We start from the raw sequence: 18,522 nt of genomic DNA, 5'->3' as shown, positions 1-18,522 counted from the left end.
GGGAATTTGAATTTTATGAGATGACTGTGTTTGGTCTCTATGTTTGAGTGTCAATAAAAATTTTTCGAAAGAAAAAAAATCTGTTCTTATCAGTTTAATATCTGATACGCCCCCGATTCGGGGGCAACGTATTAAACGCATTTTTAGAACAGGGAGCCGAATAAGGGGCTCGCTCCGTTCGCTCCACGCATCGACCCGGTATTGCAGCGCCTCCGGGAACGGTGCCCCCTTTGCTGACTTTGTGCAAAAGCAAGAAAGCCAAACAAGTTAAGGTCCGCCAAGCCAAGAGCCAGAAAGCAGCCTGAAGCCGCGAACGTCCTCTCCTGTCAAAGTGGAGCTCTGGAGCAGAGCAGGCGGGGCCTGAGATCTGCCGCTTCAGCCAAGCAAACAGGGCCTACCGTGACGCCGGAAGCCGGGACGAGGAGTCACTGCGGCTTCCTGCGAGGCCAAAGAAACACACACTCTGGCTTCTCTTCATAACGTACAAGTCTTTCGCCTTTTACTAAAGACTTCCGTGGAGAGTGAGGCTAAGGAGTTGCACCTATTTTTTGGCAGGGTCTGCCGTCTGGCTGGGCCCTCTCCTCATTGTTCAAAAGAAATAATAGAAGAAAGCGCGCAATTCCAGGGAGCTCCGCAGGCCTCTGAGGTACTGTGGGTGGGCGGAGATTTGAAGCGGCTCCCTCCCTGTGAGCCAAGTGAAAGAGCGCACCGTCACAAGCGAGAAGTGTCCCGAGAAGGCGGCTCAGCCAGGAACCCGCAGGAGGCCATCGCTTCTCGGCCTTTTGGCTAAGATCAAGTGTAGTATCTGTTCTTATCAGTTTAATATCTGATACGCCCCCGATTCGGGGGCAACGTATTAAACGCATTTTTAGAACAGGGAGCCGAATAAGGGGCTCGCTCCGTTCGCTCCACGCATCGACCCGGTATTGCAGCGCCTCCGGGAACGGTGCCCCCTTTGCTGACTTTGTGCAAAAGCAAGAAAGCCAAACAAGTTAAGGTCCGCCAAGCCAAGAGCCAGAAAGCAGCCTGAAGCCGCGAACTTCCTCTCCAGTCACCCCTCTCCTGTCAAAGTGGAGCTCTGGAGCAGAGCAGGCGGGGCCTGAGATCTGCCGCTTCAGCCAAGCAAACAGGGCCTACCGTGACGCCGGAAGCCGGGACGAGGAGTCACTGCGGCTTCCTGCGAGGCCAAAGAAACACACACTCTGGCTTCTCTTCATAACGTACAAGTCTTTCGCCTTTTACTAAAGACTTCCGTGGAGAGTGAGGCTAAGGAGTTGCACCTATTTTTTGGCAGGGTCTGCCGTCAGGCTGGGCCCTCTCCTCGTTGTTCAAAAGAAATAATAGAAGAAAGCGCGCAATTCCAGGGAGCTCCGCAGGCCTCTGAGGTACTGTGGGTGGGCGGAGATTTGAAGCGGCTCCCTCCCTGTGAGCCAAGTGAAAGAGCGCACCGTCACAAGCGAGAAGTGTCCCGAGAAGGCGGCTCAGCCAGGAACCCGCAGGAGGCCATCGCTTCTCGGCCTTTTGGCTAAGATCAAGTGTAGTATCTGTTCTTATCAGTTTAATATCTGATACGCCCCCGATTCGGGGGCAACGTATTAAACGCATTTTTAGAACAGGGAGCCGAATAAGGGGCTCGCTCCGTTCGCTCCACGCATCGACCCGGTATTGCAGCGCCTCCGGGAACGGTGCCCCCTTTGCTGACTTTGTGCAAAAGCAAGAAAGCCAAACAAGTTAAGGTCCGCCAAGCCAAGAGCCAGAAAGCAGCCTGAAGCCGCGAACGTCCTCTCCTGTCAAAGTGGAGCTCTGGAGCAGAGCAGGCGGGGCCTGAGATCTGCCGCTTCAGCCAAGCAAACAGGGCCTACCGTGACGCCGGAAGCCGGGACGAGGAGTCACTGCGGCTTCCTGCGAGGCCAAAGAAACACACACTCTGGCTTCTCTTCATAACGTACAAGTCTTTCGCCTTTTACTAAAGACTTCCGTGGAGAGTGAGGCTAAGGAGTTGCACCCAGTTTTTGGCAGGGTCTGCCGTCTGGCTGGGCCCTCTCCTCGTTGTTCAAAAGAAATAATAGAAGAAAGCGCGCAATTCCAGGGAGCTCCGCAGGCCTCTGAGGTACTGTGGGTGGGTGGAGATTTGAAGCGGCTCCCTCCCTGTGAGCCAAGTGAAAGAGCGCACCGTCACAAGCGAGAAGTGTCCCGAGAAGGCGGCTCAGCCAGGAACCCGCAGGAGGCCATCGCTTCTCGGCCTTTTGGCTAAGATCAAGTGTAGTATCTGTTCTTATCAGTTTAATATCTGATACGCCCCCGATTCGGGGGCAACGTATTAAACGCATTTTTAGAACAGGGAGCCGAATAAGGGGCTCGCTCCGTTCGCTCCACGCATCGACCCGGTATTGCAGCGCCTCCGGGAACGGTGCCCCCTTTGCTGACTTTGTGCAAAAGCAAGAAAGCCAAACAAGTTAAGGTCTGCCAAGCCAAGAGCCAGAAAGCAGCCTGAAGCCGCGAACTTCCTCTCCAGTCACCCCTCTCCTGTCAAAGTGGAGCTCTGGAGCAGAGCAGGCGGGGCCTGAGATCTGCCGCTTCAGCCAAGCAAACAGGGCCTACCGTGACGCCGGAAGCCGGGACGAGGAGTCACTGCGGCTTCCTGCGAGGCCAAAGAAACACACACTCTGGCTTCTCTTCATAACGTACAAGTCTTTCGCCTTTTACTAAAGACTTCCGTGGAGAGTGAGGCTAAGGAGTTGCACCTATTTTTTGGCAGGGTCTGCCGTCAGGCTGGGCCCTCTCCTCGTTGTTCAAAAGAAATAATAGAAGAAAGCGCGCAATTCCAGGGAGCTCCGCAGGCCTCTGAGGTACTGTGGGTGGGCGGAGATTTGAAGCGGCTCCCTCCCTGTGAGCCAAGTGAAAGAGCGCACCGTCACAAGCGAGAAGTGTCCCGAGAAGGCGGCTCAGCCAGGAACCCGCAGGAGGCCATCGCTTCTCGGCCTTTTGGCTAAGATCAAGTGTAGTATCTGTTCTTATCAGTTTAATATCTGATACGCCCCCGATTCGGGGGCAACGTATTAAACGCATTTTTAGAACAGGGAGCCGAATAAGGGGCTCGCTCCGTTCGCTCCACGCATCGACCCGGTATTGCAGCGCCTCCGGGAACGGTGCCCCCTTTGCTGACTTTGTGCAAAAGCAAGAAAGCCAAACAAGTTAAGGTCCGCCAAGCCAAGAGCCAGAAAGCAGCCTGAAGCCGCGAACGTCCTCTCCTGTCAAAGTGGAGCTCTGGAGCAGAGCAGGCGGGGCCTGAGATCTGCCGCTTCAGCCAAGCAAACAGGGCCTACCGTGACGCCGGAAGCCGGGACGAGGAGTCACTGCGGCTTCCTGCGAGGCCAAAGAAACACACACTCTGGCTTCTCTTCATAACGTACAAGTCTTTCGCCTTTTACTAAAGACTTCCGTGGAGAGTGAGGCTAAGGAGTTGCACCCAGTTTTTGGCAGGGTCTGCCGTCTGGCTGGGCCCTCTCCTCGTTGTTCAAAAGAAATAATAGAAGAAAGCGCGCAATTCCAGGGAGCTCCGCAGGCCTCTGAGGTACTGTGGGTGGGCGGAGATTTGAAGCGGCTCCCTCCCTGTGAGCCAAGTGAAAGAGCGCACCGTCACAAGCGAGAAGTGTCCCGAGAAGGCGGCTCAGCCAGGAACCCGCAGGAGGCCATCGCTTCTCGGCCTTTTGGCTAAGATCAAGTGTAGTATCTGTTCTTATCAGTTTAATATCTGATACGCCCCCGATTCGGGGGCAACGTATTAAACGCATTTTTAGAACAGGGAGCCGAATAAGGGGCTCGCTCCGTTCGCTCCACGCATCGACCCGGTATTGCAGCGCCTCCGGGAACGGTGCCCCCTTTGCTGACTTTGTGCAAAAGCAAGAAAGCCAAACAAGTTAAGGTCCGCCAAGCCAAGAGCCAGAAAGCAGCCTGAAGCCGCGAACGTCCTCTCCTGTCAAAGTGGAGCTCTGGAGCAGAGCAGGCGGGGCCTGAGATCTGCCGCTTCAGCCAAGCAAACAGGGCCTACCGTGACGCCGGAAGCCGGGACGAGGAGTCACTGCGGCTTCCTGCGAGGCCAAAGAAACACACACTCTGGCTTCTCTTCATAACGTACAAGTCTTTCGCCTTTTACTAAAGACTTCCGTGGAGAGTGAGGCTAAGGAGTTGCACCTATTTTTTGGCAGGGTCTGCCGTCTGGCTGGGCCCTCTCCTCGTTGTTCAAAAGAAATAATAGAAGAAAGCGCGCAATTCCAGGGAGCTCCGCAGGCCTCTGAGGTACTGTGGGTGGGCGGAGATTTGAAGCGGCTCCCTCCCTGTGAGCCAAGTGAAAGAGCGCACCGTCACAAGCGAGAAGTGTCCCGAGAAGGCGGCTCAGCCAGGAACCCGCAGGAGGCTATCGCTTCTCGGCCTTTTGGCTAAGATCAAGTGTAGTATCTGTTCTTATCAATTTAATATCTGATACCCCCCTGATTCGGGGGCAACGTATTAAACGCATTTTTAGAACAGGGAGCCGAATAAGCGGCTCGCTCCGTTCGCTCCACGCATCGACCCGGTATTGCAGCGCCTCCGGGAACGGTGCCCCCTTTGCTGACTTTGTGCAAAAGCAAGAAAGCCAAACAAGTTAAGGTCCGCCAAGCCAAGAGCCAGAAAGCAGCCTGAAGCCGCGAACGTCCTCTCCTGTCAAAGTGGAGCTCTGGAGCAGAGCAGGCGGGGCCTGAGATCTGCCGCTTCAGCCAAGCAAACAGGGCCTACCGTGACGCCGGAAGCCGGGACGAGGAGTCACTGCGGCTTCCTGCGAGGCCAAAGAAACACACACTCTGGCTTCTCTTCATAACGTACAAGTCTTTCGCCTTTTACTAAAGACTTCCGTGGAGAGTGAGGCTAAGGAGTTGCACCTATTTTTTGGCAGGGTCTGCCGTCTGGCTGGGCCCTCTCCTCGTTGTTCAAAAGAAATAATAGAAGAAAGCGCGCAATTCCAGGGAGCTCCGCAGGCCTCTGAGGTACTGTGGGTGGGCGGAGATTTGAAGCGGCTCCCTCCCTGTGAGCCAAGTGAAAGAGCGCACCGTCACAAGCGAGAAGTGTCCCGAGAAGGCGGCTCAGCCAGGAACCCGCAGGAGGCCATCGCTTCTCGGCCATTTGGCTAAGATCAAGTGTAGTATTTGTTCTTATCAGTTTAATATCTGATACGCCCCCGATTCGGGGGCAACGTATTAAACGCATTTTTAGAACAGGGAGCCGAATAAGGGGCTCGCTCCGTTCGCTCCACGCATCGACCCGGTATTGCAGCGCCTCCGGGAACGGTGCCCCCTTTGCTGACTTTGTGCAAAAGCAAGAAAGCCAAACAAGTTAAGGTCCGCCAAGCCAAGAGCCAGAAAGCAGCCTGAAGCCGCGAACTTCCTCTCCAGTCACCCCTCTCCTGTCAAAGTGGAGCTCTGGAGCAGAGCAGGCGGGGCCTGAGATCTGCCGCTTCAGCCAAGCAAACAGGGCCTACCGTGACGCCGGAAGCCGGGACGAGGAGTCACTGCGGCTTCCTGCGAGGCCAAAGAAACACACACTCTGGCTTCTCTTCATAACGTACAAGTCTTTCGCCTTTTACTAAAGACTTCCGTGGAGAGTGAGGCTAAGGAGTTGCACCTATTTTTTGGCAGGGTCTGCCGTCAGGCTGGGCCCTCTCCTCGTTGTTCAAAAGAAATAATAGAAGAAAGCGCGCAATTCCAGGGAGCTCCGCAGGCCTCTGAGGTACTGTGGGTGGGCGGAGATTTGAAGCGGCTCCCTCCCTGTGAGCCAAGTGAAAGAGCGCACCGTCACAAGCGAGAAGTGTCCCGAGAAGGCGGCTCAGCCAGGAACCCGCAGGAGGCCATCGCTTCTCGGCCTTTTGGCTAAGATCAAGTGTAGTATCTGTTCTTATCAGTTTAATATCTGATACGCCCCCGATTCGGGGGCAACGTATTAAACGCATTTTTAGAACAGGGAGCCGAATAAGGGGCTCGCTCCGTTCGCTCCACGCATCGACCCGGTATTGCAGCGCCTCCGGGAACGGTGCCCCCTTTGCTGACTTTGTGCAAAAGCAAGAAAGCCAAACAAGTTAAGGTCCGCCAAGCCAAGAGCCAGAAAGCAGCCTGAAGCCGCGAACGTCCTCTCCTGTCAAAGTGGAGCTCTGGAGCAGAGCAGGCGGGGCCTGAGATCTGCCGCTTCAGCCAAGCAAACAGGGCCTACCGTGACGCCGGAAGCCGGGACGAGGAGTCACTGCGGCTTCCTGCGAGGCCAAAGAAACACACACTCTGGCTTCTCTTCATAACGTACAAGTCTTTCGCCTTTTACTAAAGACTTCCGTGGAGAGTGAGGCTAAGGAGTTGCACCTATTTTTTGGCAGGGTCTGCCGTCTGGCTGGGCCCTCTCCTCATTGTTCAAAAGAAATAATAGAAGAAAGCGCGCAATTCCAGGGAGCTCCGCAGGCCTCTGAGGTACTGTGGGTGGGCGGAGATTTGAAGCGGCTCCCTCCCTGTGAGCCAAGTGAAAGAGCGCACCGTCACAAGCGAGAAGTGTCCCGAGAAGGCGGCTCAGCCAGGAACCCGCAGGAGGCCATCGCTTCTCGGCCTTTTGGCTAAGATCAAGTGTAGTATCTGTTCTTATCAGTTTAATATCTGATACGCCCCCGATTCGGGGGCAACGTATTAAACGCATTTTTAGAACAGGGAGCCGAATAAGGGGCTCGCTCCGTTCGCTCCACGCATCGACCCGGTATTGCAGCGCCTCCGGGAACGGTGCCCCCTTTGCTGACTTTGTGCAAAAGCAAGAAAGCCAAACAAGTTAAGGTCCGCCAAGCCAAGAGCCAGAAAGCAGCCTGAAGCCGCGAACTTCCTCTCCAGTCACCCCTCTCCTGTCAAAGTGGAGCTCTGGAGCAGAGCAGGCGGGGCCTGAGATCTGCCGCTTCAGCCAAGCAAACAGGGCCTACCGTGACGCCGGAAGCCGGGACGAGGAGTCACTGCGGCTTCCTGCGAGGCCAAAGAAACACACACTCTGGCTTCTCTTCATAACGTACAAGTCTTTCGCCTTTTACTAAAGACTTCCGTGGAGAGTGAGGCTAAGGAGTTGCACCTATTTTTTGGCAGGGTCTGCCGTCAGGCTGGGCCCTCTCCTCGTTGTTCAAAAGAAATAATAGAAGAAAGCGCGCAATTCCAGGGAGCTCCGCAGGCCTCTGAGGTACTGTGGGTGGGCGGAGATTTGAAGCGGCTCCCTCCCTGTGAGCCAAGTGAAAGAGCGCACCGTCACAAGCGAGAAGTGTCCCGAGAAGGCGGCTCAGCCAGGAACCCGCAGGAGGCCATCGCTTCTCGGCCTTTTGGCTAAGATCAAGTGTAGTATCTGTTCTTATCAGTTTAATATCTGATACGCCCCCGATTCGGGGGCAACGTATTAAACGCATTTTTAGAACAGGGAGCCGAATAAGGGGCTCGCTCCGTTCGCTCCACGCATCGACCCGGTATTGCAGCGCCTCCGGGAACGGTGCCCCCTTTGCTGACTTTGTGCAAAAGCAAGAAAGCCAAACAAGTTAAGGTCCGCCAAGCCAAGAGCCAGAAAGCAGCCTGAAGCCGCGAACGTCCTCTCCTGTCAAAGTGGAGCTCTGGAGCAGAGCAGGCGGGGCCTGAGATCTGCCGCTTCAGCCAAGCAAACAGGGCCTACCGTGACGCCGGAAGCCGGGACGAGGAGTCACTGCGGCTTCCTGCGAGGCCAAAGAAACACACACTCTGGCTTCTCTTCATAACGTACAAGTCTTTCGCCTTTTACTAAAGACTTCCGTGGAGAGTGAGGCTAAGGAGTTGCACCCAGTTTTTGGCAGGGTCTGCCGTCTGGCTGGGCCCTCTCCTCGTTGTTCAAAAGAAATAATAGAAGAAAGCGCGCAATTCCAGGGAGCTCCGCAGGCCTCTGAGGTACTGTGGGTGGGCGGAGATTTGAAGCGGCTCCCTCCCTGTGAGCCAAGTGAAAGAGCGCACCGTCACAAGCGAGAAGTGTCCCGAGAAGGCGGCTCAGCCAGGAACCCGCAGGAGGCCATCGCTTCTCGGCCTTTTGGCTAAGATCAAGTGTAGTATCTGTTCTTATCAGTTTAATATCTGATACGCCCCCGATTCGGGGGCAACGTATTAAACGCATTTTTAGAACAGGGAGCCGAATAAGGGGCTCGCTCCGTTCGCTCCACGCATCGACCCGGTATTGCAGCGCCTCCGGGAACGGTGCCCCCTTTGCTGACTTTGTGCAAAAGCAAGAAAGCCAAACAAGTTAAGGTCCGCCAAGCCAAGAGCCAGAAAGCAGCCTGAAGCCGCGAACTTCCTCTCCAGTCACCCCTCTCCTGTCAAAGTGGAGCTCTGGAGCAGAGCAGGCGGGGCCTGAGATCTGCCGCTTCAGCCAAGCAAACAGGGCCTACCGTGACGCCGGAAGCCGGGACGAGGAGTCACTGCGGCTTCCTGCGAGGCCAAAGAAACACACACTCTGGCTTCTCTTCATAACGTACAAGTCTTTCGCCTTTTACTAAAGACTTCCGTGGAGAGTGAGGCTAAGGAGTTGCACCTATTTTTTGGCAGGGTCTGCCGTCAGGCTGGGCCCTCTCCTCGTTGTTCAAAAGAAATAATAGAAGAAAGCGCGCAATTCCAGGGAGCTCCGCAGGCCTCTGAGGTACTGTGGGTGGGCGGAGATTTGAAGCGGCTCCCTCCCTGTGAGCCAAGTGAAAGAGCGCACCGTCACAAGCGAGAAGTGTCCCGAGAAGGCGGCTCAGCCAGGAACCCGCAGGAGGCCATCGCTTCTCGGCCTTTTGGCTAAGATCAAGTGTAGTATCTGTTCTTATCAGTTTAATATCTGATACGCCCCCGATTCGGGGGCAACGTATTAAACGCATTTTTAGAACAGGGAGCCGAATAAGGGGCTCGCTCCGTTCGCTCCACGCATCGACCCGGTATTGCAGCGCCTCCGGGAACGGTGCCCCCTTTGCTGACTTTGTGCAAAAGCAAGAAAGCCAAACAAGTTAAGGTCCGCCAAGCCAAGAGCCAGAAAGCAGCCTGAAGCCGCGAACTTCCTCTCCAGTCACCCCTCTCCTGTCAAAGTGGAGCTCTGGAGCAGAGCAGGCGGGGCCTGAGATCTGCCGCTTCAGCCAAGCAAACAGGGCCTACCGTGACGCCGGAAGCCGGGACGAGGAGTCACTGCGGCTTCCTGCGAGGCCAAAGAAACACACACTCTGGCTTCTCTTCATAACGTACAAGTCTTTCGCCTTTTACTAAAGACTTCCGTGGAGAGTGAGGCTAAGGAGTTGCACCTACTTTTTGGCAGGGTCTGCCGTCAGGCTGGGCCCTCTCCTCGTTGTTCAAAAGAAATAATAGAAGAAAGCGCGCAATTCCAGGGAGCTCCGCAGGCCTCTGAGGTACTGTGGGTGGGCGGAGATTTGAAGCGGCTCCCTCCCTGTGAGCCAAGTGAAAGAGCGCACCGTCACAAGCGAGAAGTGTCCCGAGAAGGCGGCTCAGCCAGGAACCCGCAGGAGGCCATCGCTTCTCGGCCTTTTGGCTAAGATCAAGTGTAGTATCTGTTCTTATCAGTTTAATATCTGATACGCCCCCGATTCGGGGGCAACGTATTAAACGCATTTTTAGAACAGGGAGCCGAATAAGGGGCTCGCTCCGTTCGCTCCACGCATCGACCCGGTATTGCAGCGCCTCCGGGAACGGTGCCCCCTTTGCTGACTTTGTGCAAAAGCAAGAAAGCCAAACAAGTTAAGGTCCGCCAAGCCAAGAGCCAGAAAGCAGCCTGAAGCCGCGAACGTCCTCTCCTGTCAAAGTGGAGCTCTGGAGCAGAGCAGGCGGGGCCTGAGATCTGCCGCTTCAGCCAAGCAAACAGGGCCTACCGTGACGCCGGAAGCCGGGACGAGGAGTCACTGCGGCTTCCTGCGAGGCCAAAGAAACACACACTCTGGCTTCTCTTCATAACGTACAAGTCTTTCGCCTTTTACTAAAGACTTCCGTGGAGAGTGAGGCTAAGGAGTTGCACCTATTTTTTGGCAGGGTCTGCCGTCTGGCTGGGCCCTCTCCTCATTGTTGAAAAGAAATAATAGAAGAAAGCGCGCAATTCCAGGGAGCTCCGCAGGCCTCTGAGGTACTGTGGGTGGGCGGAGATTTGAAGCGGCTCCCTCCCTGTGAGCCAAGTGAAAGAGCGCACCGTCACAAGCGAGAAGTGTCCCGAGAAGGCGGCTCAGCCAGGAACCCGCAGGAGGCCATCGCTTCTCGGCCTTTTGGCTAAGATCAAGTGTAGTATCTGTTCTTATCAGTTTAATATCTGATACGCCCCCGATTCGGGGGCAACGTATTAAACGCATTTTTAGAACAGGGAGCCGAATAAGGGGCTCGCTCCGTTCGCTCCACGCATCGACCCGGTATTGCAGCGCCTCCGGGAACGGTGCCCCCTTTGCTGACTTTGTGCAAAAGCAAGAAAGCCAAACAAGTTAAGGTCCGCCAAGCCAAGAGCCAGAAAGCAGCCTGAAGCCGCGAACTTCCTCTCCAGTCACCCCTCTCCTGTCAAAGTGGAGCTCTGGAGCAGAGCAGGCGGGGCCTGAGATCTGCCGCTTCAGCCAAGCAAACAGGGCCTACCGTGACGCCGGAAGCCGGGACGAGGAGTCACTGCGGCTTCCTGCGAGGCCAAAGAAACACACACTCTGGCTTCTCTTCATAACGTACAAGTCTTTCGCCTTTTACTAAAGACTTCCGTGGAGAGTGAGGCTAAGGAGTTGCACCTATTTTTTGGCAGGGTCTGCCGTCAGGCTGGGCCCTCTCCTCGTTGTTCAAAAGAAATAATAGAAGAAAGCGCGCAATTCCAGGGAGCTCCGCAGGCCTCTGAGGTACTGTGGGTGGGCGGAGATTTGAAGCGGCTCCCTCCCTGTGAGCCAAGTGAAAGAGCGCACCGTCACAAGCGAGAAGTGTCCCGAGAAGGCGGCTCAGCCAGGAACCCGCAGGAGGCCATCGCTTCTCGGCCTTTTGGCTAAGATCAAGTGTAGTATCTGTTCTTATCAGTTTAATATCTGATACGCCCCCGATTCGGGGGCAACGTATTAAACGCATTTTTAGAACAGGGAGCCGAATAAGGGGCTCGCTCCGTTCGCTCCACGCATCGACCCGGTATTGCAGCGCCTCCGGGAACGGTGCCCCCTTTGCTGACTTTGTGCAAAAGCAAGAAAGCCAAACAAGTTAAGGTCCGCCAAGCCAAGAGCCAGAAAGCAGCCTGAAGCCGCGAACGTCCTCTCCTGTCAAAGTGGAGCTCTGGAGCAGAGCAGGCGGGGCCTGAGATCTGCCGCTTCAGCCAAGCAAACAGGGCCTACCGTGACGCCGGAAGCCGGGACGAGGAGTCACTGCGGCTTCCTGCGAGGCCAAAGAAACACACACTCTGGCTTCTCTTCATAACGTACAAGTCTTTCGCCTTTTACTAAAGACTTCCGTGGAGAGTGAGGCTAAGGAGTTGCACCCAGTTTTTGGCAGGGTCTGCCGTCTGGCTGGGCCCTCTCCTCGTTGTTCAAAAGAAATAATAGAAGAAAGCGCGCAATTCCAGGGAGCTCCGCAGGACTCTGAGGTACTGTGGGTGGGTGGAGATTTGAAGCGGCTCCCTCCCTGTGAGCCAAGTGAAAGAGCGCACCGTCACAAGCGAGAAGTGTCCCGAGAAGGCGGCTCAGCCAGGAACCCGCAGGAGGCCATCGCTTCTCGGCCTTTTGGCTAAGATCAAGTGTAGTATCTGTTCTTATCAGTTTAATATCTGATACGCCCCCGATTCGGGGGCAACGTATTAAACGCATTTTTAGAACAGGGAGCCGAATAAGGGGCTCGCTCCGTTCGCTCCACGCATCGACCCGGTATTGCAGCGCCTCCGGGAACGCTGCCCCCTTTGCTGACTTTGTGCAAAAGCAAGAAAGCCAAACAAGTTAAGGTCTGCCAAGCCAAGAGCCAGAAAGCAGCCTGAAGCCGCGAACTTCCTCTCCAGTCACCCCTCTCCTGTCAAAGTGGAGCTCTGGAGCAGAGCAGGCGGGGCCTGAGATCTGCCGCTTCAGCCAAGCAAACAGGGCCTACCGTGACGCCGGAAGCCGGGACGAGGAGTCACTGCGGCTTCCTGCGAGGCCAAAGAAACACACACTCTGGCTTCTCTTCATAACGTACAAGTCTTTCGCCTTTTACTAAAGACTTCCGTGGAGAGTGAGGCTAAGGAGTTGCACCTATTTTTTGGCAGGGTCTGCCGTCAGGCTGGGCCCTCTCCTCGTTGTTCAAAAGAAATAATAGAAGAAAGCGCGCAATTCCAGGGAGCTCCGCAGGCCTCTGAGGTACTGTGGGTGGGCGGAGATTTGAAGCGGCTCCCTCCCTGTGAGCCAAGTGAAAGAGCGCACCGTCACAAGCGAGAAGTGTCCCGAGAAGGCGGCTCAGCCAGGAACCCGCAGGAGGCCATCGCTTCTCGGCCTTTTGGCTAAGATCAAGTGTAGTATCTGTTCTTATCAGTTTAATATCTGATACGCCCCCGATTCGGGGGCAACGTATTAAACGCATTTTTAGAACAGGGAGCCGAATAAGGGGCTCGCTCCGTTCGCTCCACGCATCGACCCGGTATTGCAGCGCCTCCGGGAACGGTGCCCCCTTTGCTGACTTTGTGCAAAAGCAAGAAAGCCAAACAAGTTAAGGTCCGCCAAGCCAAGAGCCAGAAAGCAGCCTGAAGCCGCGAACGTCCTCTCCTGTCAAAGTGGAGCTCTGGAGCAGAGCAGGCGGGGCCTGAGATCTGCCGCTTCAGCCAAGCAAACAGGGCCTACCGTGACGCCGGAAGCCGGGACGAGGAGTCACTGCGGCTTCCTGCGAGGCCAAAGAAACACACACTCTGGCTTCTCTTCATAACGTACAAGTCTTTCGCCTTTTACTAAAGACTTCCGTGGAGAGTGAGGCTAAGGAGTTGCACCCAGTTTTTGGCAGGGTCTGCCGTCTGGCTGGGCCCTCTCCTCGTTGTTCAAAAGAAATAATAGAAGAAAGCGCGCAATTCCAGGGAGCTCCGCAGGCCTCTGAGGTACTGTGGGTGGGCGGAGATTTGAAGCGGCTCCCTCCCTGTGAGCCAAGTGAAAGAGCGCACCGTCACAAGCGAGAAGTGTCCCGAGAAGGCGGCTCAGCCAGGAACCCGCAGGAGGCCATCGCTTCTCGGCCTTTTGGCTAAGATCAAGTGTAGTATCTGTTCTTATCAGTTTAATATCTGATACGCCCCCGGTTCGGGGGCAACGTATTAAACGCATTTTTAGAACAGGGAGCCGAATAAGGGGCTCGCTCCGTTCGCTCCACGCATCGACCCGGTATTGCAGCGCCTCCGGGAACGGTGCCCCCTTTGCTGACTTTGTGCAAAAGCAAGAAAGCCAAACAAGTTAAGGTCCGCCAAGCCAAGAGCCAGAAAGCAGCCTGAAGCCGCGAACGTCCTCTCCTGTCAAAGTGGAGCTCTGGAGCAGAGCAGGCGGGGCCTGAGATCTGCCGCTTCAGCCAAGCAAACAGGGCCTACCGTGACGCCGGAAGCCGGGACGAGGAGTCACTGCGGCTTCCTGCGAGGCCAAAGAAACACACACTCTGGCTTCTCTTCATAACGTACAAGTCTTTCGCCTTTTACTAAAGACTTCCGTGGAGAGTGAGGCTAAGGAGTTGCACCTATTTTTTGGCAGGGTCTGCCGTCTGGCTGGGCCCTCTCCTCGTTGTTCAAAAGAAATAATAGAAGAAAGCGCGCAATTCCAGGGAGCTCCGCAGGCCTCTGAGGTACTGTGGGTGGGCGGAGATTTGAAGCGGCTCCCTCCCTGTGAGCCAAGTGAAAGAGCGCACCGTCACAAGCGAGAAGTGTCCCGAGAAGGCGGCTCAGCCAGGAACCCGCAGGAGGCCATCGCTTCTCGGCCTTTTGGCTAAGATCAAGTGTAGTATCTGTTCTTATCAGTTTAATATCTGATACCCCCCTGATTCGGGGGCAACGTATTAAACGCATTTTTAGAACAGGGAGCCGAATAAGCGGCTCGCTCCGTTCGCTCCACGCATCGACCCGGTATTGCAGCGCCTCCGGGAACGGTGCCCCCTTTGCTGACTTTGTGCAAAAGCAAGAAAGCCAAACAAGTTAAGGTCCGCCAAGCCAAGAGCCAGAAAGCAGCCTGAAGCCGCGAACGTCCTCTCCTGTCAAAGTGGAGCTCTGGAGCAGAGCAGGCGGGGCCTGAGATCTGCCGCTTCAGCCAAGCAAACAGGGCCTACCGTGACGCCGGAAGCCGGGACGAGGAGTCACTGCGGCTTCCTGCGAGGCCAAAGAAACACACACTCTGGCTTCTCTTCATAACGTACAAGTCTTTCGCCTTTTACTAAAGACTTCCGTGGAGAGTGAGGCTAAGGAGTTGCACCTATTTTTTGGCAGGGTCTGCCGTCTGGCTGGGCCCTCTCCTCGTTGTTCAAAAGAAATAATAGAAGAAAGCGCGCAATTCCAGGGAGCTCCGCAGGCCTCTGAGGTACTGTGGGTGGGCGGAGATTTGAAGCGGCTCCCTCCCTGTGAGCCAAGTGAAAGAGCGCACCGTCACAAGCGAGAAGTGTCCCGAGAAGGCGGCTCAGCCAGGAACCCGCAGGAGGCCATCGCTTCTCGGCCATTTGGCTAAGATCAAGTGTAGTATTTGTTCTTATCAGTTTAATATCTGATACGCCCCCGATTCGGGGGCAACGTATTAAACGCATTTTTAGAACAGGGAGCCGAATAAGGGGCTCGCTCCGTTCGCTCCACGCATCGACCCGGTATTGCAGCGCCTCCGGGAACGGTGCCCCCTTTGCTGACTTTGTGCAAAAGCAAGAAAGCCAAACAAGTTAAGGTCTGCCAAGCCAAGAGCCAGAAAGCAGCCTGAAGCCGCGAACTTCCTCTCCAGTCACCCCTCTCCTGTCAAAGTGGAGCTCTGGAGCAGAGCAGGCGGGGCCTGAGATCTGCCGCTTCAGCCAAGCAAACAGGGCCTACCGTGACGCCGGAAGCCGGGACGAGGAGTCACTGCGGCTTCCTGCGAGGCCAAAGAAACACACACTCTGGCTTCTCTTCATAACGTACAAGTCTTTCGCCTTTTACTAAAGACTTCCGTGGAGAGTGAGGCTAAGGAGTTGCACCTATTTTTTGGCAGGGTCTGCCGTCAGGCTGGGCCCTCTCCTCGTTGTTCAAAAGAAATAATAGAAGAAAGCGCGCAATTCCAGGGAGCTCCGCAGGCCTCTGAGGTACTGTGGGTGGGCGGAGATTTGAAGCGGCTCCCTCCCTGTGAGCCAAGTGAAAGAGCGCACCGTCACAAGCGAGAAGTGTCCCGAGAAGGCGGCTCAGCCAGGAACCCGCAGGAGGCCATCGCTTCTCGGCCTTTTGGCTAAGATCAAGTGTAGTATCTGTTCTTATCAGTTTAATATCTGATACGCCCCCGATTCGGGGGCAACGTATTAAACGCATTTTTAGAACAGGGAGCCGAATAAGGGGCTCGCTCCGTTCGCTCCACGCATCGACCCGGTATTGCAGCGCCTCCGGGAACGGTGCCCCCTTTGCTGACTTTGTGCAAAAGCAAGAAAGCCAAACAAGTTAAGGTCCGCCAAGCCAAGAGCCAGAAAGCAGCCTGAAGCCGCGAACGTCCTCTCCTGTCAAAGTGGAGCTCTGGAGCAGAGCAGGCGGGGCCTGAGATCTGCCGCTTCAGCCAAGCAAACAGGGCCTACCGTGACGCCGGAAGCCGGGACGAGGAGTCACTGCGGCTTCCTGCGAGGCCAAAGAAACACACACTCTGGCTTCTCTTCATAACGTACAAGTCTTTCGCCTTTTACTAAAGACTTCCGTGGAGAGTGAGGCTAAGGAGTTGCACCTATTTTTTGGCAGGGTCTGCCGTCTGGCTGGGCCCTCTCCTCATTGTTCAAAAGAAATAATAGAAGAAAGCGCGCAATTCCAGGGAGCTCCGCAGGCCTCTGAGGTACTGTGGGTGGGCGGAGATTTGAAGCGGCTCCCTCCCTGTGAGCCAAGTGAAAGAGCGCACCGTCACAAGCGAGAAGTGTCCCGAGAAGGCGGCTCAGCCAGGAACCCGCAGGAGGCCATCGCTTCTCGGCCTTTTGGCTAAGATCAAGTGTAGTATCTGTTCTTATCAGTTTAATATCTGATACGCCCCCGATTCGGGGGCAACGTATTAAACGCATTTTTAGAACAGGGAGCCGAATAAGGGGCTCGCTCCGTTCGCTCCACGCATCGACCCGGTATTGCAGCGCCTCCGGGAACGGTGCCCCCTTTGCTGACTTTGTGCAAAAGCAAGAAAGCCAAACAAGTTAAGGTCCGCCAAGCCAAGAGCCAGAAAGCAGCCTGAAGCCGCGAACTTCCTCTCCAGTCACCCCTCTCCTGTCAAAGTGGAGCTCTGGAGCAGAGCAGGCGGGGCCTGAGATCTGCCGCTTCAGCCAAGCAAACAGGGCCTACCGTGACGCCGGAAGCCGGGACGAGGAGTCACTGCGGCTTCCTGCGAGGCCAAAGAAACACACACTCTGGCTTCTCTTCATAACGTACAAGTCTTTCGCCTTTTACTAAAGACTTCCGTGGAGAGTGAGGCTAAGGAGTTGCACCTATTTTTTGGCAGGGTCTGCCGTCTGGCTGGGCCCTCTCCTCGTTGTTCAAAAGAAATAATAGAAGAAAGCGCGCAATTCCAGGGAGCTCCGCAGGCCTCTGAGGTACTGTGGGTGGGCGGAGATTTGAAGCGGCTCCCTCCCTGTGAGCCAAGTGAAAGAGCGCACCGTCACAAGCGAGAAGTGTCCCGAGAAGGCGGCTCAGCCAGGAACCCGCAGGAGGCCATCGCTTCTCGGCCATTTGGCTAAGATCAAGTGTAGTATTTGTTCTTATCAGTTTAATATCTGATACGCCCCCGATTCGGGGGCAACGTATTAAACGCATTTTTAGAACAGGGAGCCGAATAAGGGGCTCGCTCCGTTCGCTCCACGCATCGACCCGGTATTGCAGCGCCTCCGGGAACGGTGCCCCCTTTGCTGACTTTGTGCAAAAGCAAGAAAGCCAAACAAGTTAAGGTCTGCCAAGCCAAGAGCCAGAAAGCAGCCTGAAGCCGCGAACTTCCTCTCCAGTCACCCCTCTCGTGTCAAAGTGGAGCTCTGGAGCAGAGCAGGCGGGGCCTGAGATCTGCCGCTTCAGCCAAGCAAACAGGGCCTACCGTGACGCCGGAAGCCGGGACGAGGAGTCACTGCGGCTTCCTGCGAGGCCAAAGAAACACACACTCTGGCTTCTCTTCATAACGTACAAGTCTTTCGCCTTTTACTAAAGACTTCCGTGGAGAGTGAGGCTAAGGAGTTGCACCTATTTTTTGGCAGGGTCTGCCGTCAGGCTGGGCCCTCTCCTCGTTGTTCAAAAGAAATAATAGAAGAAAGCGCGCAATTCCAGGGAGCTCCGCAGGCCTCTGAGGTACTGTGGGTGGGCGGAGATTTGAAGCGGCTCCCTCCCTGTGAGCCAAGTGAAAGAGCGCACCGTCACAAGCGAGAAGTGTCCCGAGAAGGCGGCTCAGCCAGGAACCCGCAGGAGGCCATCGCTTCTCGGCCTTTTGGCTAAGATCAAGTGTAGTATCTGTTCTTATCAGTTTAATATCTGATACGCCCCCGATTCGGGGGCAACGTATTAAACGCATTTTTAGAACAGGGAGCCGAATAAGGGGCTCGCTCCGTTCGCTCCACGCATCGACCCGGTATTGCAGCGCCTCCGGGAACGGTGCCCCCTTTGCTGACTTTGTGCAAAAGCAAGAAAGCCAAACAAGTTAAGGTCCGCCAAGCCAAGAGCCAGAAAGCAGCCTGAAGCCGCGAACGTCCTCTCCTGTCAAAGTGGAGCTCTGGAGCAGAGCAGGCGGGGCCTGAGATCTGCCGCTTCAGCCAAGCAAACAGGGCCTACCGTGACGCCGGAAGCCGGGACGAGGAGTCACTGCGGCTTCCTGCGAGGCCAAAGAAACACACACTCTGGCTTCTCTTCATAACGTACAAGTCTTTCGCCTTTTACTAAAGACTTCCGTGGAGAGTGAGGCTAAGGAGTTGCACCTATTTTTTGGCAGGGTCTGCCGTCTGGCTGGGCCCTCTCCTCATTGTTCAAAAGAAATAATAGAAGAAAGCGCGCAATTCCAGGGAGCTCCGCAGGCCTCTGAGGTACTGTGGGTGGGCGGAGATTTGAAGCGGCTCCCTCCCTGTGAGCCAAGTGAAAGAGCGCACCGTCACAAGCGAGAAGTGTCCCGAGAAGGCGGCTCAGCCAGGAACCCGCAGGAGGCCATCGCTTCTCGGCCTTTTGGCTAAGATCAAGTGTAGTATCTGTTCTTATCAGTTTAATATCTGATACGCCCCCGATTCGGGGGCAACGTATTAAACGCATTTTTAGAACAGGGAGCCGAATAAGGGGCTCGCTCCGTTCGCTCCACGCATCGACCCGGTATTGCAGCGCCTCCGGGAACGGTGCCCCCTTTGCTGACTTTGT

General features: G+C 55.4%; 50 non-coding genes and 1 pseudogene across 50 annotated transcripts; all 51 read left to right on the top strand.

Annotated features, from left to right (window-relative positions):
* Positions 1 to 56: 56 nt before the first annotated feature.
* On the top strand, positions 57 to 232 carry LOC134642424 (U2 spliceosomal RNA; annotated as a pseudogene).
* Positions 233 to 458: 226 nt separating this feature from the next.
* LOC134641920 (U5 spliceosomal RNA) lies at positions 459 to 572 on the top strand. Its single transcript, XR_010095661.1, has one exon. It is a non-coding gene; the product is annotated as a U5 spliceosomal RNA (small nuclear RNA).
* Positions 573 to 766: 194 nt separating this feature from the next.
* On the top strand, positions 767 to 957 carry LOC134642210 (U2 spliceosomal RNA). The gene has a single exon (XR_010095938.1). It is a non-coding gene; the product is annotated as a U2 spliceosomal RNA (small nuclear RNA).
* A 240-nt stretch (positions 958 to 1,197) lies between these two features.
* LOC134642554 (U5 spliceosomal RNA) lies at positions 1,198 to 1,311 on the top strand. The gene has a single exon (XR_010096257.1). It is a non-coding gene; the product is annotated as a U5 spliceosomal RNA (small nuclear RNA).
* A 194-nt stretch (positions 1,312 to 1,505) lies between these two features.
* Positions 1,506 to 1,696, top strand: LOC134642209 (U2 spliceosomal RNA). Its single transcript, XR_010095937.1, has one exon. It is a non-coding gene; the product is annotated as a U2 spliceosomal RNA (small nuclear RNA).
* A 226-nt stretch (positions 1,697 to 1,922) lies between these two features.
* On the top strand, positions 1,923 to 2,036 carry LOC134641843 (U5 spliceosomal RNA). Its single transcript, XR_010095583.1, has one exon. It is a non-coding gene; the product is annotated as a U5 spliceosomal RNA (small nuclear RNA).
* A 194-nt stretch (positions 2,037 to 2,230) lies between these two features.
* On the top strand, positions 2,231 to 2,421 carry LOC134642208 (U2 spliceosomal RNA). Its single transcript, XR_010095936.1, has one exon. It is a non-coding gene; the product is annotated as a U2 spliceosomal RNA (small nuclear RNA).
* A 240-nt stretch (positions 2,422 to 2,661) lies between these two features.
* Positions 2,662 to 2,775, top strand: LOC134642553 (U5 spliceosomal RNA). The gene has a single exon (XR_010096256.1). It is a non-coding gene; the product is annotated as a U5 spliceosomal RNA (small nuclear RNA).
* Positions 2,776 to 2,969: 194 nt separating this feature from the next.
* Positions 2,970 to 3,160, top strand: LOC134642207 (U2 spliceosomal RNA). The gene has a single exon (XR_010095935.1). It is a non-coding gene; the product is annotated as a U2 spliceosomal RNA (small nuclear RNA).
* A 226-nt stretch (positions 3,161 to 3,386) lies between these two features.
* On the top strand, positions 3,387 to 3,500 carry LOC134641842 (U5 spliceosomal RNA). Its single transcript, XR_010095582.1, has one exon. It is a non-coding gene; the product is annotated as a U5 spliceosomal RNA (small nuclear RNA).
* A 194-nt stretch (positions 3,501 to 3,694) lies between these two features.
* LOC134642206 (U2 spliceosomal RNA) lies at positions 3,695 to 3,885 on the top strand. Its single transcript, XR_010095934.1, has one exon. It is a non-coding gene; the product is annotated as a U2 spliceosomal RNA (small nuclear RNA).
* A 226-nt stretch (positions 3,886 to 4,111) lies between these two features.
* LOC134641919 (U5 spliceosomal RNA) lies at positions 4,112 to 4,225 on the top strand. The gene has a single exon (XR_010095660.1). It is a non-coding gene; the product is annotated as a U5 spliceosomal RNA (small nuclear RNA).
* Positions 4,226 to 4,419: 194 nt separating this feature from the next.
* On the top strand, positions 4,420 to 4,610 carry LOC134642406 (U2 spliceosomal RNA). Its single transcript, XR_010096129.1, has one exon. It is a non-coding gene; the product is annotated as a U2 spliceosomal RNA (small nuclear RNA).
* A 226-nt stretch (positions 4,611 to 4,836) lies between these two features.
* LOC134641918 (U5 spliceosomal RNA) lies at positions 4,837 to 4,950 on the top strand. The gene has a single exon (XR_010095659.1). It is a non-coding gene; the product is annotated as a U5 spliceosomal RNA (small nuclear RNA).
* A 194-nt stretch (positions 4,951 to 5,144) lies between these two features.
* LOC134642368 (U2 spliceosomal RNA) lies at positions 5,145 to 5,335 on the top strand. Its single transcript, XR_010096092.1, has one exon. It is a non-coding gene; the product is annotated as a U2 spliceosomal RNA (small nuclear RNA).
* Positions 5,336 to 5,575: 240 nt separating this feature from the next.
* Positions 5,576 to 5,689, top strand: LOC134642552 (U5 spliceosomal RNA). Its single transcript, XR_010096255.1, has one exon. It is a non-coding gene; the product is annotated as a U5 spliceosomal RNA (small nuclear RNA).
* Positions 5,690 to 5,883: 194 nt separating this feature from the next.
* Positions 5,884 to 6,074, top strand: LOC134642204 (U2 spliceosomal RNA). The gene has a single exon (XR_010095932.1). It is a non-coding gene; the product is annotated as a U2 spliceosomal RNA (small nuclear RNA).
* Positions 6,075 to 6,300: 226 nt separating this feature from the next.
* LOC134641917 (U5 spliceosomal RNA) lies at positions 6,301 to 6,414 on the top strand. Its single transcript, XR_010095658.1, has one exon. It is a non-coding gene; the product is annotated as a U5 spliceosomal RNA (small nuclear RNA).
* Positions 6,415 to 6,608: 194 nt separating this feature from the next.
* LOC134642203 (U2 spliceosomal RNA) lies at positions 6,609 to 6,799 on the top strand. The gene has a single exon (XR_010095931.1). It is a non-coding gene; the product is annotated as a U2 spliceosomal RNA (small nuclear RNA).
* Positions 6,800 to 7,039: 240 nt separating this feature from the next.
* On the top strand, positions 7,040 to 7,153 carry LOC134642550 (U5 spliceosomal RNA). Its single transcript, XR_010096254.1, has one exon. It is a non-coding gene; the product is annotated as a U5 spliceosomal RNA (small nuclear RNA).
* Positions 7,154 to 7,347: 194 nt separating this feature from the next.
* On the top strand, positions 7,348 to 7,538 carry LOC134642202 (U2 spliceosomal RNA). The gene has a single exon (XR_010095930.1). It is a non-coding gene; the product is annotated as a U2 spliceosomal RNA (small nuclear RNA).
* Positions 7,539 to 7,764: 226 nt separating this feature from the next.
* On the top strand, positions 7,765 to 7,878 carry LOC134641841 (U5 spliceosomal RNA). Its single transcript, XR_010095581.1, has one exon. It is a non-coding gene; the product is annotated as a U5 spliceosomal RNA (small nuclear RNA).
* A 194-nt stretch (positions 7,879 to 8,072) lies between these two features.
* On the top strand, positions 8,073 to 8,263 carry LOC134642201 (U2 spliceosomal RNA). The gene has a single exon (XR_010095929.1). It is a non-coding gene; the product is annotated as a U2 spliceosomal RNA (small nuclear RNA).
* A 240-nt stretch (positions 8,264 to 8,503) lies between these two features.
* On the top strand, positions 8,504 to 8,617 carry LOC134642549 (U5 spliceosomal RNA). Its single transcript, XR_010096253.1, has one exon. It is a non-coding gene; the product is annotated as a U5 spliceosomal RNA (small nuclear RNA).
* A 194-nt stretch (positions 8,618 to 8,811) lies between these two features.
* Positions 8,812 to 9,002, top strand: LOC134642200 (U2 spliceosomal RNA). Its single transcript, XR_010095928.1, has one exon. It is a non-coding gene; the product is annotated as a U2 spliceosomal RNA (small nuclear RNA).
* A 240-nt stretch (positions 9,003 to 9,242) lies between these two features.
* On the top strand, positions 9,243 to 9,356 carry LOC134642602 (U5 spliceosomal RNA). The gene has a single exon (XR_010096303.1). It is a non-coding gene; the product is annotated as a U5 spliceosomal RNA (small nuclear RNA).
* Positions 9,357 to 9,550: 194 nt separating this feature from the next.
* On the top strand, positions 9,551 to 9,741 carry LOC134642199 (U2 spliceosomal RNA). Its single transcript, XR_010095927.1, has one exon. It is a non-coding gene; the product is annotated as a U2 spliceosomal RNA (small nuclear RNA).
* A 226-nt stretch (positions 9,742 to 9,967) lies between these two features.
* LOC134641916 (U5 spliceosomal RNA) lies at positions 9,968 to 10,081 on the top strand. Its single transcript, XR_010095657.1, has one exon. It is a non-coding gene; the product is annotated as a U5 spliceosomal RNA (small nuclear RNA).
* A 194-nt stretch (positions 10,082 to 10,275) lies between these two features.
* On the top strand, positions 10,276 to 10,466 carry LOC134642198 (U2 spliceosomal RNA). The gene has a single exon (XR_010095926.1). It is a non-coding gene; the product is annotated as a U2 spliceosomal RNA (small nuclear RNA).
* A 240-nt stretch (positions 10,467 to 10,706) lies between these two features.
* On the top strand, positions 10,707 to 10,820 carry LOC134642547 (U5 spliceosomal RNA). Its single transcript, XR_010096251.1, has one exon. It is a non-coding gene; the product is annotated as a U5 spliceosomal RNA (small nuclear RNA).
* Positions 10,821 to 11,014: 194 nt separating this feature from the next.
* Positions 11,015 to 11,205, top strand: LOC134642197 (U2 spliceosomal RNA). Its single transcript, XR_010095925.1, has one exon. It is a non-coding gene; the product is annotated as a U2 spliceosomal RNA (small nuclear RNA).
* Positions 11,206 to 11,431: 226 nt separating this feature from the next.
* Positions 11,432 to 11,545, top strand: LOC134641840 (U5 spliceosomal RNA). The gene has a single exon (XR_010095580.1). It is a non-coding gene; the product is annotated as a U5 spliceosomal RNA (small nuclear RNA).
* A 194-nt stretch (positions 11,546 to 11,739) lies between these two features.
* LOC134642349 (U2 spliceosomal RNA) lies at positions 11,740 to 11,930 on the top strand. The gene has a single exon (XR_010096073.1). It is a non-coding gene; the product is annotated as a U2 spliceosomal RNA (small nuclear RNA).
* Positions 11,931 to 12,170: 240 nt separating this feature from the next.
* On the top strand, positions 12,171 to 12,284 carry LOC134642546 (U5 spliceosomal RNA). The gene has a single exon (XR_010096250.1). It is a non-coding gene; the product is annotated as a U5 spliceosomal RNA (small nuclear RNA).
* A 194-nt stretch (positions 12,285 to 12,478) lies between these two features.
* LOC134642196 (U2 spliceosomal RNA) lies at positions 12,479 to 12,669 on the top strand. Its single transcript, XR_010095924.1, has one exon. It is a non-coding gene; the product is annotated as a U2 spliceosomal RNA (small nuclear RNA).
* A 226-nt stretch (positions 12,670 to 12,895) lies between these two features.
* LOC134642613 (U5 spliceosomal RNA) lies at positions 12,896 to 13,009 on the top strand. Its single transcript, XR_010096313.1, has one exon. It is a non-coding gene; the product is annotated as a U5 spliceosomal RNA (small nuclear RNA).
* A 194-nt stretch (positions 13,010 to 13,203) lies between these two features.
* On the top strand, positions 13,204 to 13,394 carry LOC134642322 (U2 spliceosomal RNA). Its single transcript, XR_010096047.1, has one exon. It is a non-coding gene; the product is annotated as a U2 spliceosomal RNA (small nuclear RNA).
* A 226-nt stretch (positions 13,395 to 13,620) lies between these two features.
* LOC134641913 (U5 spliceosomal RNA) lies at positions 13,621 to 13,734 on the top strand. Its single transcript, XR_010095655.1, has one exon. It is a non-coding gene; the product is annotated as a U5 spliceosomal RNA (small nuclear RNA).
* A 194-nt stretch (positions 13,735 to 13,928) lies between these two features.
* LOC134642402 (U2 spliceosomal RNA) lies at positions 13,929 to 14,119 on the top strand. Its single transcript, XR_010096125.1, has one exon. It is a non-coding gene; the product is annotated as a U2 spliceosomal RNA (small nuclear RNA).
* Positions 14,120 to 14,345: 226 nt separating this feature from the next.
* On the top strand, positions 14,346 to 14,459 carry LOC134641912 (U5 spliceosomal RNA). Its single transcript, XR_010095654.1, has one exon. It is a non-coding gene; the product is annotated as a U5 spliceosomal RNA (small nuclear RNA).
* A 194-nt stretch (positions 14,460 to 14,653) lies between these two features.
* Positions 14,654 to 14,844, top strand: LOC134642367 (U2 spliceosomal RNA). Its single transcript, XR_010096091.1, has one exon. It is a non-coding gene; the product is annotated as a U2 spliceosomal RNA (small nuclear RNA).
* A 240-nt stretch (positions 14,845 to 15,084) lies between these two features.
* Positions 15,085 to 15,198, top strand: LOC134642545 (U5 spliceosomal RNA). The gene has a single exon (XR_010096249.1). It is a non-coding gene; the product is annotated as a U5 spliceosomal RNA (small nuclear RNA).
* Positions 15,199 to 15,392: 194 nt separating this feature from the next.
* LOC134642194 (U2 spliceosomal RNA) lies at positions 15,393 to 15,583 on the top strand. Its single transcript, XR_010095923.1, has one exon. It is a non-coding gene; the product is annotated as a U2 spliceosomal RNA (small nuclear RNA).
* A 226-nt stretch (positions 15,584 to 15,809) lies between these two features.
* Positions 15,810 to 15,923, top strand: LOC134641911 (U5 spliceosomal RNA). Its single transcript, XR_010095653.1, has one exon. It is a non-coding gene; the product is annotated as a U5 spliceosomal RNA (small nuclear RNA).
* Positions 15,924 to 16,117: 194 nt separating this feature from the next.
* On the top strand, positions 16,118 to 16,308 carry LOC134642192 (U2 spliceosomal RNA). Its single transcript, XR_010095921.1, has one exon. It is a non-coding gene; the product is annotated as a U2 spliceosomal RNA (small nuclear RNA).
* Positions 16,309 to 16,548: 240 nt separating this feature from the next.
* LOC134641910 (U5 spliceosomal RNA) lies at positions 16,549 to 16,662 on the top strand. The gene has a single exon (XR_010095652.1). It is a non-coding gene; the product is annotated as a U5 spliceosomal RNA (small nuclear RNA).
* Positions 16,663 to 16,856: 194 nt separating this feature from the next.
* On the top strand, positions 16,857 to 17,047 carry LOC134642366 (U2 spliceosomal RNA). The gene has a single exon (XR_010096090.1). It is a non-coding gene; the product is annotated as a U2 spliceosomal RNA (small nuclear RNA).
* A 240-nt stretch (positions 17,048 to 17,287) lies between these two features.
* On the top strand, positions 17,288 to 17,401 carry LOC134642544 (U5 spliceosomal RNA). Its single transcript, XR_010096248.1, has one exon. It is a non-coding gene; the product is annotated as a U5 spliceosomal RNA (small nuclear RNA).
* A 194-nt stretch (positions 17,402 to 17,595) lies between these two features.
* On the top strand, positions 17,596 to 17,786 carry LOC134642191 (U2 spliceosomal RNA). The gene has a single exon (XR_010095920.1). It is a non-coding gene; the product is annotated as a U2 spliceosomal RNA (small nuclear RNA).
* A 226-nt stretch (positions 17,787 to 18,012) lies between these two features.
* On the top strand, positions 18,013 to 18,126 carry LOC134641909 (U5 spliceosomal RNA). The gene has a single exon (XR_010095651.1). It is a non-coding gene; the product is annotated as a U5 spliceosomal RNA (small nuclear RNA).
* A 194-nt stretch (positions 18,127 to 18,320) lies between these two features.
* LOC134642190 (U2 spliceosomal RNA) lies at positions 18,321 to 18,511 on the top strand. The gene has a single exon (XR_010095919.1). It is a non-coding gene; the product is annotated as a U2 spliceosomal RNA (small nuclear RNA).
* Positions 18,512 to 18,522: the final 11 nt, after the last annotated feature.

The sequence above is a fragment of the Pelmatolapia mariae genome, linkage group LG14 (assembly GCF_036321145.2).
Source record: "Pelmatolapia mariae isolate MD_Pm_ZW linkage group LG14, Pm_UMD_F_2, whole genome shotgun sequence".
NCBI classification, from domain to species: Eukaryota; Metazoa; Chordata; class Actinopteri; order Cichliformes; family Cichlidae; genus Pelmatolapia; species Pelmatolapia mariae.
The sequence above is the reverse complement of the archived record's forward strand: the minus strand, read 5'-3'. Positions and strand labels throughout refer to the sequence as shown.